This window comes from Arachis ipaensis, chromosome B5 (assembly GCF_059453495.1).
Source record: "Arachis ipaensis isolate K30076 ecotype BB chromosome B5, ASM5945349v1, whole genome shotgun sequence".
In the NCBI taxonomy this organism is placed as follows: Eukaryota; Viridiplantae; Streptophyta; class Magnoliopsida; order Fabales; family Fabaceae; genus Arachis; species Arachis ipaensis.
The window spans coordinates 35507072-35523162 of NC_142440.1; the positions used below are offsets into that span (position 1 = coordinate 35507072).

The following is a 16091-nucleotide window of genomic DNA, read 5'->3' on the forward strand; positions in this document are numbered from 1 at the left end:
AGGATGAGGTAAGTTATTTTGGTTTTGATGTGGATGTGGAGAGGTGTTGTTATGGGGGTGTTGATATGGTCTAGATGTGAAATGTTGGTGGCTTGCATGGTTAGGATTTAGGCGTCTTTGATCAAGGCTTTGGTCTTGTTGATTTTCCCACCCAAAGTTTGGGTGATTCCTCCATCCAGGGTTGTAGGTCTTGGAATATGGATCATGGTTTTGCCTAGGTGAATTCCCAATGTAGTTGGCTTGCTCGTGACTACCCTCTGCTTCTTCATTCACTCCTTCTTGGGTTGTTGATGAAGTGGAGATTGCTACTACTTGGTTCCTCTCTATCTTCTTGGTTAGGTCAGCCAGCTGCTTGGTAATGAGCTTGTTCTGAGCCAGCAGAGCATCTACATTGTTTAGCTCCATCACTCCTCTAGTGTTCCCTCTTTCAGAAGCATAGAAGTAGTCATTCTCTGCTACAGTTTCAATGACATCTATGGCCTCCTCAATGGTCTTCTTCTTGTTTAAAGATCCTCCAGATGAATGGTCTACGGCCTTCTTTGACTCATAAGAGAGCCCTTCATAGAAAATGTGCAACTGCACCCATTCGTTGAACATGTCAGGTGGACACCTCCTTGTCAGGTCCTTAAACCTCTCCCATGCTTCATACAGAGTCTCACCATCTTGTTGCCTGAAAGTTTGGACCTCAGCTCTCAGCCTATTGATTCGTTGAGGGGGGTAGAATCTTGCTAAGAATTTGTTCACCACATCTTCCCAAGTTGTCAAGCTCTCCTTCGGGAAAGACTCCAGCCACTTGGCTGCCTTATCCTTGAGTGAGAATGGAAATAAGAGCAGTCTATAGGCGTCAGGATGAACACCATTAGACTTCACTGTGTTATATATTCTCAGGAAGGTGGTTAGATGTTGATTGGGGTCCTCTTGGACACTCCCTCCAATCGAACAGTTGTTCTGAACAAGGGTGATGAGCTGTGGCTTTAGTTCAAAATTGTTGGCGTGGATGGTTGGCTTTCGAATGCTACTTCCACAGTTTCCTGGGTTTGGATTGATGTAAGAGCCTAAAACTCTTCTATCCTCCCCAGCATGATTTGCTCGATCTCCTCCGCCATGGTTGTGAGTCTCTTCTTCATGATGGTTTTCCATGTTTTCTTCTATATTTGGTTCAAAGTATTCCTCCTCTTCCTCAGCACCAACTACTCTTTTTCCTCTTGCTTTCCTCCTTAATCTAAAGAAGGTCCTCTCAGGTTCAGAATCAAAGGAAGTTGAAGCACCGCTTCTTCTCCCTGTCATACAACCAACAAGTACAAGCAAGAAAAATAGACGCAGAAAGTATTTCTGTCAGAATGACTATTAGTGTGAGTGATGCAATATATCAAACAGTTAGTGGGTTAGTGAAATGAATGGTAAATAACTAAAAACGAAAAAGTAGGGGGAAGGGAAGAAATTAACTAAAACTGAAAGTAAATTACTCAAACAGAAAATTAAATCAAACAAAAATAAAATGCTCAATCTAGTGATCCTCTAATTTAATCATTGTTGATGTACAATCAATCTCCGGCAACGGTGCCATAAACTTGATGCACGAAAAACTTGTCTCATAATAAATTTCCTTCGGCAAGTGTACCGAATTTGTCATCAAGTAAAAACTCACAATAGAGTGAGGTCGAATCCCACAGGAATTGATTGATCAAGCAACTTTAGTTAGAGGAATGTTCTAGTTGAGCGAATCAGAATTTGGGTTGAGAATTGCAGAAAATTAAATGGCGGGAAAGTAAATAACAGAAAAGTAAATGCTAGAAATAAAGAGCTGAATGTAAATGACAGAAAGTAAATTGCAGAAGCTTAAATGGGAATGGGGTAATTGCTCATAAAAGTAAATGACAGAAATTAAAGAGAATGGGTAAGATCAGAAATGGGGAGTTCATTGGGCTCAGAAGATGTTGCATTCTCCGGATCAATTTTATTTTCATCTCTTCCTCAATCAATGCACTCATTGATCTCCTTGGCAATCTTAAGTGATCGAATTACAATTCCTTGTAATTCAATCTCTCAAATCTTGATCAATAGCCAATTCCTTGGTCAATTGCTCATCAGAAGAGATGAAGTATGGTCACTGATTATACCACATACATTTCCCAAATCAAGTATTGAGAGGATTATAGTCACATATCCATCCAAACCCAATTTGGTCCAACATGCGAAAGCATTTCTAGCATGATCTCTTCATTCCTCTTTCAAGGTTCAGAAGAGATCCAAGTTTGAATAGCTTCTTTTCCAAGATAACTACCCAATTGGATGAAGATCGAAAGCTTTCAAGTAAAATCAAGAGGAAAGATAGAAGAAGAATAATGAAAACTAGTATTGATCCATCAAATTACAACAGAGCTCCCTAACCCAATGAAAGGGGTTTAGTTGTTCATAGCTCTGGAAAATGAAAACAAAGATGGAGAATACATTATGAGACTAGAAGTGCAGAGAAAGTAAATACAGAGAGTAGTTTTATGCCAAGAGGCTCCCTATAATTTCCAATTCTCCTTTCTTTTTCAATTCAAAGCTACTCCTATATATACTACTCTTCGGATCTTCTAGTTGGCTCTTTAGGTCTTAGGTATGGGCCTTTGGATCTTGAGTTTGAAGCAATTATGTTTTTCATTGGGCTTGGCTTTACTTGCAGAGAGAAAGTATGAAGTGGGCAGAGACTTTAACTCAGGACGTTAGTGGTGTTAACGTTCAGTGAAAATGTGGGTTCGAGAACGTTAGTGACAATTACCTTTTTCACTAACGTTCCTCACCAGAGTAAGAGCCACGTTAACTTCAACGTTAGTGGCACAAACGTTGCCACTAACGTTGCCTCTATGTCCTTCGCACAAGTTTTTGGAACTCACCTTTCCCAGTAACGTTGAGAAGTCTCCCCCTTCCTTTCGTTAGAGTCCACATTAACTTAGTTAACGTGGCTCTTTTAACGTAGGCTTGCCAACCTTCGAGAACGTTAGTGACACTTACCTTTGTCACTAACGTTCCAATGTGCCCTTAGCTCCCACGTTAGAGTCCACGTTAACTAGGTTAACGTGGCCTCTAACGTGGTTGTGCTAGCCATCTTCAACGTTAGTGACAAAGGTGAATGTCACTAACATTGGCTCATCATCTCTCCTCCTCACGTTAGCTTCCACGTTAACTAAGTTAACGTGGGAGTTAACGTGGCTCATTGTGGCTTGTGTGGGCTCTTTCCAACGTTAGTGACAATGTTAGGTGTCACTAACTTTAGTGATCACCTTCCTTCTTCACGTTAGCTTCCACTTTAACTAGGTTAACGTGGGAGTTAACGTGGCTTATTGGGGCTTGTGTGGGTTAATCCCAACGTTAGTGACAATGTTTTGTGTCACTAACGTTGTCGACCACCTACTTTCTTCACGTTAGCTTCCACGTTAACTAGGTTAACGTGGGAGTTAACGTGGCTTATTGTGACTTGGCCAACATTAGTGACAAAGTTGAATGTCACTAACGTTGGCTTCCCCTTTACCTCTTAACGTTAGAGGCCACGTTAACTAAGTTAACGTGGCTCTTAACGTGGCCACTTATGAGCTTGGTCCAACGTTAGTGATAATGTTAAGTGTCACTAACGTTGGCTCCCTTTCCTTTCTTCCACGTTAGAGTTCACGTTAACTTAGTTAACGTGACTCTTAACGTGGGCAATGATGGCTTCGAGAGCGTTATTGGCAATTACTTTTCTCATTAACTTTGCAAGTTACTCCCATTCCACGTTAGTGCCCACATTAGTGTAACTAACGTAGCTACTAATGTGGTTCTTCTTTGCTTCCTTTGTCCTGAAATCAAGTAATCGAGTGCATCAAAATTCTGGTCCAAGTCATGGGAAATGCAACATCAAATTTGTCATTAAATTCATGCAAAATCCTCATGAAATCATGTAAAGTGCACAATGTATGCTTGAATCAAGATGTAAGTGAATATCTACCCAAAACTAGCTTATTTTCTAAGGAAATGCATGAAACTACTCTAAAAACAATAAAGAAAAGGTCAGTGAAACTGGCCAAAATGCCCTGGCATCAGACATGATTAACCTTCTCCTTTAAGAGAATTGGGTCCTATAACATCAAAGAGCCCAAAATCTCGACATTTTTACTCATGAAACTCAAAACCAAGGCTGGAAATTCGAAGAGCAAAATGTGGATTACCTCAAGATTGATTGTATGGGTTTTGTAGAGCTCTCCGTGATGAATGCGTGGCCGCAAATGGTGTGGTGACCGGAGCTCTAGATCAAAAGTTATGTTGGTTTGAAGATCAAGTGCGAGATAGAAGTTTGAGAGAGTGTTCTTCCCCTCCCTTACTCCATTTCAGCTTGTGTGTGTAACAGATAAGGAGAGAGAGTGCTGAAAACTAGGGTTTTGGCTTAGTTTAGTTGGGCCAAGGGCCCACTTTGGGTCCAGTTGGTCCGGTTTGGCCCGTTCGGTCAAATCTTGGTCCGATTTCTATAAAATTGGTACCAAAATTCTCATCTCAATCTCCTCTATCATCTTTAGCCATAAAAATCACATTTTTGGATTTCTAGAATAAATTCTCATTTATGGGTTAATTAGTCGCTATTTAACCGGGTTTTACATAGAGAATGTGATGATCCGTGACACTCATCATTATCCTCAACTTATGAACGCGTGCCTGACAACCACTCCCATTCTACCTGAGCTCAACGTAGTCATTGGGCGACAGCTTGAGTGCGTATCTCTTGGGTTTCTAATTCACGGATCGAGTCTGGAGGTTAGAACCTTCGTGGTATAGGCTAGAACCAATTGGCAGCATTCTTGTGATCCAGAAAGTCTAAACCTTGTCTGTGGTATTCTGAGTAGGATCCGGGAAGGGATGACTGTGACGAGCTTCAAACTCACGAATGTTGGGCGCAGTGACAGTGTGCAAAAGGATAAGGGTCCTATTCCGACGCTAGTGAGAACCGACAGATGATTAGCCGTGCGGTAGCTGTACATGGTATTTTTCATCTGAGACGAGAAATCTGATAGTTGATTAGCCGTGCAGAGTACCTGGTAGTTTTCATCTGAAAGGATCATATAGCTTGCCAGTGAAGGAAACCATGCGTGTTTGGAGAAGAAGGCAGTAGGAAAGCAGAGATTCAGAGGACAGAGCATCTCTGGAACCTCAGCTTGTTTCTCATTATTGAATCACAAGTACTATTTATTTCATGTTATTTAATTTCATAAATACAATCACTCTTATCATTAATCTCCTGACTAAGATTTACAAAATAACCATAGCTTGCTTCAAGTCAACAATCTCCGTGGGATCGACCCTTACTCACGTAAGGTATTACTTGGACGACCCAGTGCACTTGCTGGTTAGTTGTACAGAGTTATGAAAAGTGTAATCCCAATTTCCCACACCAAGTTTTTGGCGCCGTTGCCGGGGATTGTTCGAGTTTGGACAACTGGCGGTCTATTTTGTTGCTTAGATTAGAAAAAATTTATCTTTTTGGTTTAGAGTCACTAAAATTGAGTCTTCTATTATTGTTTTTGGTTAAAATTTTAAAATCCTTATTTTATTTTTCTAAATTATTTTCAAAAATTTTTAAAACCAACAACTTCATAATTTAGTCTTCTGTTTGTGTTTAGTTTCATATTTTAAGTTTGGTATCAATTGCATGATTTATTTTTCTTTTAATTTTTCGAATTATATGTTCTTAATTCTTTCTTAATCTTCAAGTTGTTCTTGTTTATTTTCCTTGTTTGATCTTTAGTTTTTCTTGTTTTGTGTCTTTTCTTGTTTTTCTTATGGATTTTTGAATTATTAGTGTCCAAAGTATAAAAATTTTTAAGTTTGGTGTCCTTTGTATTTTTATTTTCTTAAAATTTTCCAAAATTTGTTCTTGGTGTTCATCTTGATCTTCAAAGTGTTCTTGGAGTTCATCTTGACATTCAAAGTTTTCTTGTTTGCTCTCTTTGTTTTAATCTAAAAAATTCTAAGTCTGGTGTCATTTTATTGTTTTTCTCTTTCCTCATTAAATTCAAAAATTCAATAAAATATCTTTTCCTTTATTTGCTCATTATTTTCGAATTCCTTAGGTTGACTTAGTCAAAATTTTTAAATTTTGGTAGTTTCTTATTAGGCAAGTTAAAATTTAAATTTTAAAAATTTATCTTCTTAAATCATTTTCAAAACAAATTCTTTTTCAAATTTCTTTTATTATTTTTCGAAAATCTTTTATAAAATTTTTCAAAATCTTTTTCTTATTCATAATTTTCGAATTACTTGTACTATTTTATTATTTTGATTGAAAAATTTTAAGTTTGGTATTTCTTTGTTGAGAAAGTGTTAATCTTCAAATTTTAAAATCATATCTTTTTCAAATCTTTTCTTTTGTTTATTTATATTTACAAGTATCGTTAGTATTTTATTTTTTTATTTATTTTGTTTTTGAAAATTATATTCTATCTTCCAATTATTTTATTTTATTTTATCTTATTTCCTTTTTAATTCGGTTTCTCCTTAAATAAATAAAATAAAAACAAAAATATTTTGATTTTTCTTTTACTTTATTTCTATTTTACAATCTACAATATCTTCCTTTCTCCATCATGGATCTAAGTGGAAATGAACAGTCCAGAAGAACTTTGGGGTCATATGCTAACCCCACTAATGCTTCCTATAGGAGTAGTATCTGTATACCCCCCATCAGAGCAAGCAGTTTTGAGCTAAATCCTCAACTCATTATCATGGTGTAGCAAAATTGCCAGTATTCCGGTCTTCCACAAGAAGAACCTACTGAGTTTCTGGCATAGTTCTTACAAATTGCTGACACAGTACGTGATAAGGAAGTAGATCAGGATGGCTACAGATTATTACTGTTTCCATTTGCTGTAAAAGATCAAGCTAAGAGGTGGTTAAACAATCAACCCACAGCAAGCATAAGAACATGGAAACAGTTATCAGACAAATTCCTGAATCAATATTTCCCTCCAAAAAGGATGACACAGCTAAGGCTGGACATCCAAGGCTTTAAACAAGAGGATAATGAATCCCTTTATAATGCTTGGGAGAGGTACAGAGGGATGCTAAGGAAATGCCCATCTGAAATATTTTCAGAATGGGTACAGTTAGACATCTTTTACTATGGGCTTACAGAAAAGGCCCAAATGTCTCTAGACCACTCAATTGGTGAATCTATACATATGAGAAAGACAATTGAAGAGGCTCAAGAGCTTATTGATTCAGTTTCTAGAAATTAATATCTATACTTAAGTAGTGGGTCCTCCATGAAAGAAGAAGCTAAAACAGTATCCACTGAACTTAGTCCTCAAGAACAAGTTGCTGAACTCAATCAGCAATTGCTTATTATCACAAAACAGTTCGCAGAATTCAAAGAGATGCCCAAGACACTAAAAATGCTAACCAGAATATGGAAGCACAATTAGATCAGACAAGACAGCAGCTATCTAAACAGATAACAGAAGAATGCCAAGTTGTTCAATTAAGGAGTGGGAAGACATTGAATGTCTCACCTCAAAGCAGCAGAAAGCCAAGAAAGGAACAACTGACAAAGGATGACCAACACACCCAAAATCCCTCTGAGGACAGTAAGAGCCCAGAGAGGAATAATTCTGGCATTCAAATGCCAGAAAAGGGTAAGAAAGTGGCATTAAACGCCCAAGGAATGGCCAGTTCTGGCGTCCAAACGCCAAAACAGGGTGGCAATCTGGCGTTAAACGCCCATGCAGCACCCAATTCTGGCGTTTAAACGCCAATAAGGGATCAGACACCTACAAGTTCTGATAACAACCCCCTTAAGCAGGCTTCTCCAACCACTTCTGTAGGAAATAAACCTACAGCAACTAAGGTTGAAGAATACAAAGTCAAGATGCCTTATCCTCAGAACTATCTCAAGACTCTTGAAATAAACAATTTGCCCGCTTTGCAGACTATCTCAGGACTCTTGAAATAAAGATTCCATTTGCAGAGGCGCTTAAGCAAATACCCTCTTATTCTAAGTTCATGAAAGAGATCTTAGGTCATAAGAAGGATTGGAGAGAAACTAAAAAAGTTTTCCTCACTGAAGAATGTAGTGCAGTCATTCTGAAAAGCTTACCTGAAAAGCTTAAAGATCCCGAAAGCTTTATGATACCATGCACATTAGAGGATGCTTGTACCAAGACAGCTCTATGTGATCTTGGGGCAAGTATCAACCTAATACCTGCATCCACTATCAAAAAGCTTGGTTTGATTGATGAAGTTAAACCAACCCGGATATACCTCCAACTTGCTGATAGCTCCATTAAGATACCATCAGACGTAATTGAGGACATGATTGTCAAGGTTGGGACGTTTGCCTTTTCCACTGACTTTGTAGTGCTGGAAATGGAGGAGCACAAGAGTGCAACTCTCATTCTAGGAAGACCATTCCTAGCAACTGGATGAACCCTCATTGATGTCCAAAAAGGGGAGATAACCCTGAAAGTTAATGAGAATGAGTTCAAATTGAATGCTGTCAAAGCTATACAGCATCCATACACTTCAAAAGACTGCATAAGCACTGACATTATTGACTCCCTGGTAGAATAGGTCAATATGACTGAGAGTCTTGAATCAGAGCTAGAGGACATTTTTAAAGATGTTCAGCCTAATCTGGAGGAACCAGAGAAAATAGAAGAACCTCTGAAAACTCCTCAGGAAGAGGAGAAGCCTCCAAAACCTGAGCTCAAACCACTACCACCATCCCTGAAATATGCATTTCTGGGAGAAGATGACACTTTTCCAGTAATCATAAGCTCTACTTTAGTGCCACAAGAAGAGAAAGCACTAATTCAGGTGCTAAGAACACACAAGACAGCTCTTGGGTGGTCCATAAGTGATCTTAAGGGCATTAGCCCAGCCAGATGCATGCACAAGATCCTATTGGAGGATGAAGCCAAGTCAGTGGTTCAACTACAGAGGCGGCTGAATCCAGCCATGAAGGAGGTGGTGCAGAAATAGGTCACTAAGTTACTAGAGGCTGGGATTATTTATCCTATTTCTGATAGTCCCTGGGTGAGCCCTGTCCAAGTTGTCCCCAAGAAGGGAGGCATGACAGTGGTTTATAATGAAAAGAATGAACTGGTTCCTACAAGAACAGTTACAGGGTGGCGTATGTGTATTGACTACAGAAGACTCAATACTGATGACATGTCACCATGTCATGTTTTTCTATGTTTTTTCATACAAGAAATTGATGATTTGTGCTTGAATAATGAATGCTTTTATGCTTAATTGATACATTTCCTTGATCTTTTGATTTTATAAATTTTGTAGGAAATAAGAAGAAAAAGAAGCAAAGAAGCACAAAATAAGCTAAAAAGGAGAAAAAAAGAGCTTTGGGGAACACTTTGAAGTTGGAGCACACTTTGGAGCCTTAGGCCACACTTTTAAAAGCGTGGCCCATGACCAAATAAAAGGAAAATAGGCAATCAGCACAAAACTCCGCTCATGCCAAGAGCAGAGCGCTACAAGAGTGCAAAATGAGTTTGGAAAGCAAAATTTTGGCTAAGTTAAAATTTGGGCGCTCACAGCATGACCATGCCTTCTTCAAAGGGCTATAACTTGAGCTATAGATGTCCGATTGATGTGCTTCTAGTTGCGTTGGAAAGCTGACATTCAGAGCTTTCCAACGATATATGGCAATCTATATTTGGCATGAAATTGAGGCACGAATGAAATGCATCTTTAAGAGCCAAAAACAAGCAAAAATAAACCAAAGTGCAACCACCAGGATTCGAAGAGGGAGCCTCACTCCAAGGCAAAGAGGCGCTTCTAGTAGCGCTCACTTGGAGAGCACAGCGCTCTCTTGGAGAGCATTGTCATGCTTCCTCCCAAAGAAAATACAAGGAAATTGGGCAAGAATGCCTCCACCAAGGTTTGAACTTGGGACCTCCCCTTGGAAGTACTAATGCTCAGCTCACAAGGAGAGCAGAGCGCTACTCCTTGGCACACACAAGCAACATTGACACGGTCCAGGGAAGCAAGGAGCGCGCAAGACAACCCCCATACCAAGCCAATGCTCAGCTCCCCTTGTGAGCAGAGCATTCCCCTGATGCTTCTCCCAGCCAAGGCACGCTACAAGGGATCTCCAACATAAGCTCCAATGCTCTGCTCCCCACTTGAGCTGAGCATCCTCCTGGGAGCAATTTTCACATGGGCCAAGAATTCAATAAAAATCCAATTTAATTCAATTCTTTACCAATTGAACCAAGGCCATCCAGATCCACTTCTCCTCAAATCCAAAGCAAGCTAAGCCCATTATCATCACTCAAAGGCACAAGAATTAGTTAGCATAGGAATTTATTTTAATTGTAATTTGTTTAGAATTTCAATTTCATTTCATTTTCACTTTGTAAAGCCTATATAAAGGCATCAATTCCATCTCATTAGGGAGGCTCCATTAGAGAAGGAGGCCCATTGAGAGAGTATAGGGGGCTCCATTAGAGAGCTCTCTCTTAGTTTTCATTCTTGTCTTGAATCTTGGGTTGAGAATTGAAGAAATTCTGTTTCAATCTCACCTTGAGAATTTTCTCTATTTTCTTCTTCTGCAAACTTTCAATTGAGTTGTGATTTGAATCAAAGTTCTCTTCATTACTTTCATCTTTAATTTTCCTGCATCTTGTTCTTGTTGGATCAAGGAAGGATTTGAGATCTAGACTTGTTTTCTAGTCTCTTTCACTCCTGAGATCTTCAACATCCTTTAAATTGCTATAAATTAAGCACAGTCGCTTTCTATTTTTTAATTCTTCAAGCACTTCTGTTTAAAATCTGCTGCATTTGATTTCACATTCTGGTTCTCGAATTGATTGCTCTCTGATCTCCTTGTTCCCAATTTACTTTTCTGCACTTTTGTTCCTCTGCACTTTACATTTGAGTTGTTGTGATCTTGATTTATTCTTCCTGCAATTTAAATTTCCAGTTGCTTGATCTATTGCTTTCTTTAATTTTCAGCACCCACTCCCCTTTATATTTCATGTAATTTACATTTCTTGTCATTTAAGATTCTTACAATTTACATTTCTTGCTCTTTAAGTTTTCTGCCCATTTACTTTCTGCAATTTATAATTCCTTGTCATTTACATTCCGTTGCTTCAAGTTTCACCCAATTTCACTTAAATGTTAGCTTGACTAAACTAATCACCCACTAAAGTTGCTTGATCCATCAATCCCTGTGGGATCGACCTCACTCTAAGTGAGTTTTACTACTTGATGCGACCCGGTATACTTGCCGGTTAGATTTGTGTGTTTGGAAATCCGTTTTTCCACAAAAACACCATCAAATACAGCCACCAGAAAGGATTATTTTCCTTTACCATTCATAAACCAGATGCTAGAGAGACTAGCAGGTCATGAATACTACTACTTTTTGGATGGCTATTCAGGTTACAACCAAATTGCAGTAGATCCTCAGGATCAAGAGAAAACAATATTCACATGTCCTTCTGGAGTATTTGCCTACAGAAGGATGCCATTTGGTCTGTGCAATGCTCCTGCAACCTTTCAGAGGTGCATACTCTCTATCTTCTCTAATATGGTAGAGAAATTTTTGGAAGTCTTCATAGATGACTTCTCAGTATTTGGAGACTCATTCAGCTCCTGTCTTGACCATCTAGAACATATTCTGAAAAGGTGTCATGAGACTAACCTGGTTTTAAACTGGGAAAAATGTAACTTTATGGTGACTGAAAAAATTGTCCTTGGGCACAAAATTTCAAATAAGGGAATAGAGGTGGATCAAGCTAAGGTAGAGGTAATTGAAAAATTACCACCACCTACCAATGTTAAGGCAATCAGAAGCTTTCTGGGACATGCAGGATTCTATAGAAGGTTTATAAAGAATTTTTCAAAAATTGCAAAACCTCTGAGCAATCTGCTAGCTGCTGACATGCCATTTATCTTTGACACAGAGTGTCTATAGATGTTTGAGACTCTGAAAGCCAAGCTGGTCACAGCACCAGTCATTTCTACACCAGACTGGACATTACCATTCGAACTAATGTGTGATGCCAGTGACCACGCCATTGGTGCAGTATTGAGACAGAGGCATAACAAGCTTCTGCACGTCATTTACTATGCTAGCCGTGTTTTGAATGATGCACAGAAGAATTACACAACCACAGAAAAGGAGTGGCTTGCAGTGGTTTATGCCATTGACAAGTTTAGATCTTATTTAGTGGGATCAAAAGTGATTGTGTACACTGACCATGCTGCTCTGAAATATCTCCTCACAAAGAAGGATTCAAAACCCAGACTCATAAGATGGGTGTTGCTTCTGCAAGAGTTTGATATAGAAATAAGAGACAGAAAAGGGACATAGAACCAGGTAGCAGATCACTTGTCCCGGATAGAACCAGTAGCAGGGGCGTCCCTCCCTTCTACTGAGATCTCTGAAACCTTTCCAGATGAGCAACTCTTTGCCATTCAAGAATTACCATGTTTTGCAGATATTGCAAACTATAAAGCTGTGAGATTCATACCCATAGAGTACAGTAAACAACAAATGAAAAAGTTGATTTCTGATGCAAAGTACTACTTATGGGATGAACCATATCTCTTTAAGAGGTGTACAGACGAAGTAATTTGTAGATGTGTGCCTAGAGAAGAGGCACAAAAGATCCTATGGCATTGCCATGGATCACAATATGGAGGACATTTTCGAGGAAAGCGAACAGCCACAAAGGTTCTCCAATGTGATTTCTACTGGCCTACTCTCTATAGAGACTCCCGAGATTTTGTACGTAACTGTAGCAGTTGCCAGAGAGCTGGTAATCTGCCTCACGGTTATGCCATGCCTCAGTAAGGGATCCTAGAGATTGAGCTGTTTGATGTATGGGGTATTGACTTCATGGGGCCTTTCCCACCATCATACTCAAACACTTATATTCTGGTGGCAGTAGACTATGTATCCAAATGGGTAGAGGCAATTGCAACACCCACTAATGATACTAAGACAGTGATGAAGTTCCTCCAGAAGCATATCTTCAGCAGGTTCGGTGTCCCTAGGATACTGATCAGTGATGGAGGCACTTATTTCTGCAATAAACAGCTTGACTCTGCTCTGGTCCGATATAGAATTAACCATAAAGTGGCAACTCTGTATCATCCACAGACAAATGGGTAAGATGAAGTCTCAAATAGAGAACTAAAATGAATCCCAGAACAGACTGTAAGTACCCGTAGAAAAGATTGGGTAAGAAGTCTGGATGATGCTCTGTGGGCATACAGAACAATATTCAAGACTCCTATAGGGACCTCTCCATACCAGCTTGTGTATGGAAAAGCCTGTCATCTACCAGTGGAACTGGAACACAAGGCCTACTGGGCAACCAGGTTCCTAAACCTTGATGCTAAGATAGCTGGAGAGAAAAGATTACTCCAGTTGAATGAGCTAGAGGAGTTCAGACTCAATGCTTTCGAAAATGCTAAAATCTATAAAGAGAAAGCAAAAAGATGGCATGACAAAAGGCTGTCATCTAGAGTCTTTGAGCCAGGACAGAAGGTCCTGCTGTTTAACTCTAGGCTTAGATTGTTCCCTGGGAAATTGAAATCCCGATGGAGGGGACCATATGTGATTACAAGTGTGTCACCATATGGTTATGTAGAGCTTCAAGATGTTGATTCTGACAAAAAATTCATTGTTAATTGACAGAGAATCAAACATTATCTTGAAGGTAATATTGAGCAAGAATGCTCAAAACTGAGACTAAATTAAAAAGATCAATAAAGTCCAGCTAAAGTCAGTAAAGAAGCGCTTGCTGGGAGGCAACCCAGCCATTATCAAAGAATTAGATGTTTATAACAATTATATAAGTCCATTTAATTTTGTTGTTCGTGTTTATTGATGCTTTTTCAGTGAAGAATCTCAGAGAAAAAGAGCTCACTGGCATCAAAACGCCAGTAAAGAGCTCACTGGCATCAAAACGCCAGTAAAAAGGCAATTTGGGTGTTAAACGCCAGAACGGCTACCATTCTGGGCGTTTAACGCCAGTAAAGATATCATTCTGGGCGTTAAACGCCAGAATAGGGCAGCATTCTGGGTGTTTAACGCCAGAATTGGCAGCAGTCTGGGCGTTCAGAAAAACGCCCAGTGAAGAAGGATTTCTGGCGTTTAACGCCAGCCAGGGTATCTGGCTGGGCGTTAAACACCCAAAATGGCCACCAGATGGGCGTTAAACGCCAGAATGGCTATCATTCTGCATCCAAACATTACAAACATTCATTTTTTAATTTACATTCCAAAAAATTTATAATCTTATAAATTTTTTTAATTCTTTTTTTCAATTCTCTTCAATTCCTTTTCAAAAACTCATTCATATTTCCAATTTCTTTTCAAATTTTTTTAACTCATTCATATTATATTTTATTTCATAGATGCATAAACAAAAATTCAGATCTAACTTCCTCAAATCTTTTTTATATCTCTTAATTTTGAAAACAATCTTCTCTTTTTCATATCATGTTTCAAAGCATATCTTTTTCTAAAATTTCGAACCCATTCCCTCCCTCCCCTTTATTTATACATTCGGCCATCACATCTCCTCCCTCATTCGAATCCTTCTCTCCATCTATTCATCTTCTTTATTTTTATTTTGCTTGAGGACAAGCAAATCTCTAAGTTTGGCGTGATTTCCATGATCCCTGAGTTAAAACAAACCAATCTCATGGCACCCAAAGGAAGACAAAATGCTTCAAGAGAGAAGAAGGAAAGCAATCCAAAGCCACGTTGGATGCATGAGAACTTCTGCACTAAAGAACATGCAGGCCATTATTTAAAAATTGTGTGCAGAAGATCAGTGATCCCAGAAGTTAGGTTCAATCTGAAAGAAGATGAATACCCAGAGATCCAAGAGCAGATTCAAAACAGGGGTTGGGAATTCTGGCTAATCCTGAGATACATGTTGGAAAAAATATGGTCCAAGAAATCTATGCAAATATGTGGATGACAGAGAAACAAAGATTAGAGGGAACTACTTTCTACACCTTTCAGACTATGGTCACATGGAAGGTTATTTACTTCCACTTTGACAAAGTGAGAGAGGTTCTTAAACATCCTCAACTACAAGATGATCTAGAATCCTTTAACAGGAGAATGGCCAAGGATAAAAGGCTAGATCAAGTTCTAGAGGACATATGCATCCCTGGAACTAAGTGGATTACCAATTCAAAAGGTGTGGGGTACAGATGGCTGGATTTCATAGGATGTTCTATTCTCCCAACCAGTAACTGATCTGAAGTCACTGTCAAGAGGGCAGTGATGATTCACTATATTATGCTAGGGAAGGAGGTAGAGATTCATCAGCTGATCCCTGTTGAAATTTACATGTTTGCAAATAAGGAATCCATTAAGGCCAAGTTGGCCTACCCAAGCTTGATTAGTTTGTTATGCAAAGATGTGGGGTACAGATGGGTGTGGATGAATATATCACAGTTGAACACCCAATCACCAAAAAAGTGATGGATGGACCTCAAATTCAAGATAACCTCATCAAGAGGGGGGCGCATGAGCTCCTCCCAAAAATTCTTCAATTTGATTATTGGGCCCGCTTAGAAGCATCTGTCACCAAGCTGCAAGAAGCTGTAAATCAACTCAAAGAAAAACAGCAGAATCAAAACAGCATGCTCTGAAAAATGCTCATAAAACAAGAGAGACAAGGGCATGAGATACAGGAGCTAAAGCGTCAGAAGCTGTCTCTTGAAGAGTTTGACGTCCCACAAATTGAAGGAGCACCTACCCCTCAAAATCAAGGTTGTTGAGTCCTAACTCTGTGATAACTTTTATTATTAGAAACCTATTTTAAGAATCACATAAGCATTAGTATTAGAGTCATTTATTTTTATGTCTTTAATTTCCTTCCTTTTATTATTATTTGTCTGCTTTTATGTTTATTTTATGTCTTATTTTTATTCCATGATCAATAAATTTTAGAGTCTATGTCTTAAAGCTATGAATGATTCCATAAATCCCTCACCTTTCTTAATTGAATAATATTTTTATTTGCAAAAGAAAGAAGTACATGGGTTTCGAAATTTATCTTGAAATTAGTTTAATTATTTTGATGTGG

General features: G+C 38.8%; 1 non-coding gene across 1 annotated transcript; it reads left to right on the forward strand.

Annotated features, from left to right (window-relative positions):
* Positions 1–595: 595 nt before the first annotated feature.
* Positions 596–699, forward strand: LOC148563833 (small nucleolar RNA R71). The gene has a single exon (XR_015885495.1). It is a non-coding gene; the product is annotated as a small nucleolar RNA R71 (small nucleolar RNA).
* The last annotated feature ends 15392 nt before the right edge of the window (positions 700–16091 follow it).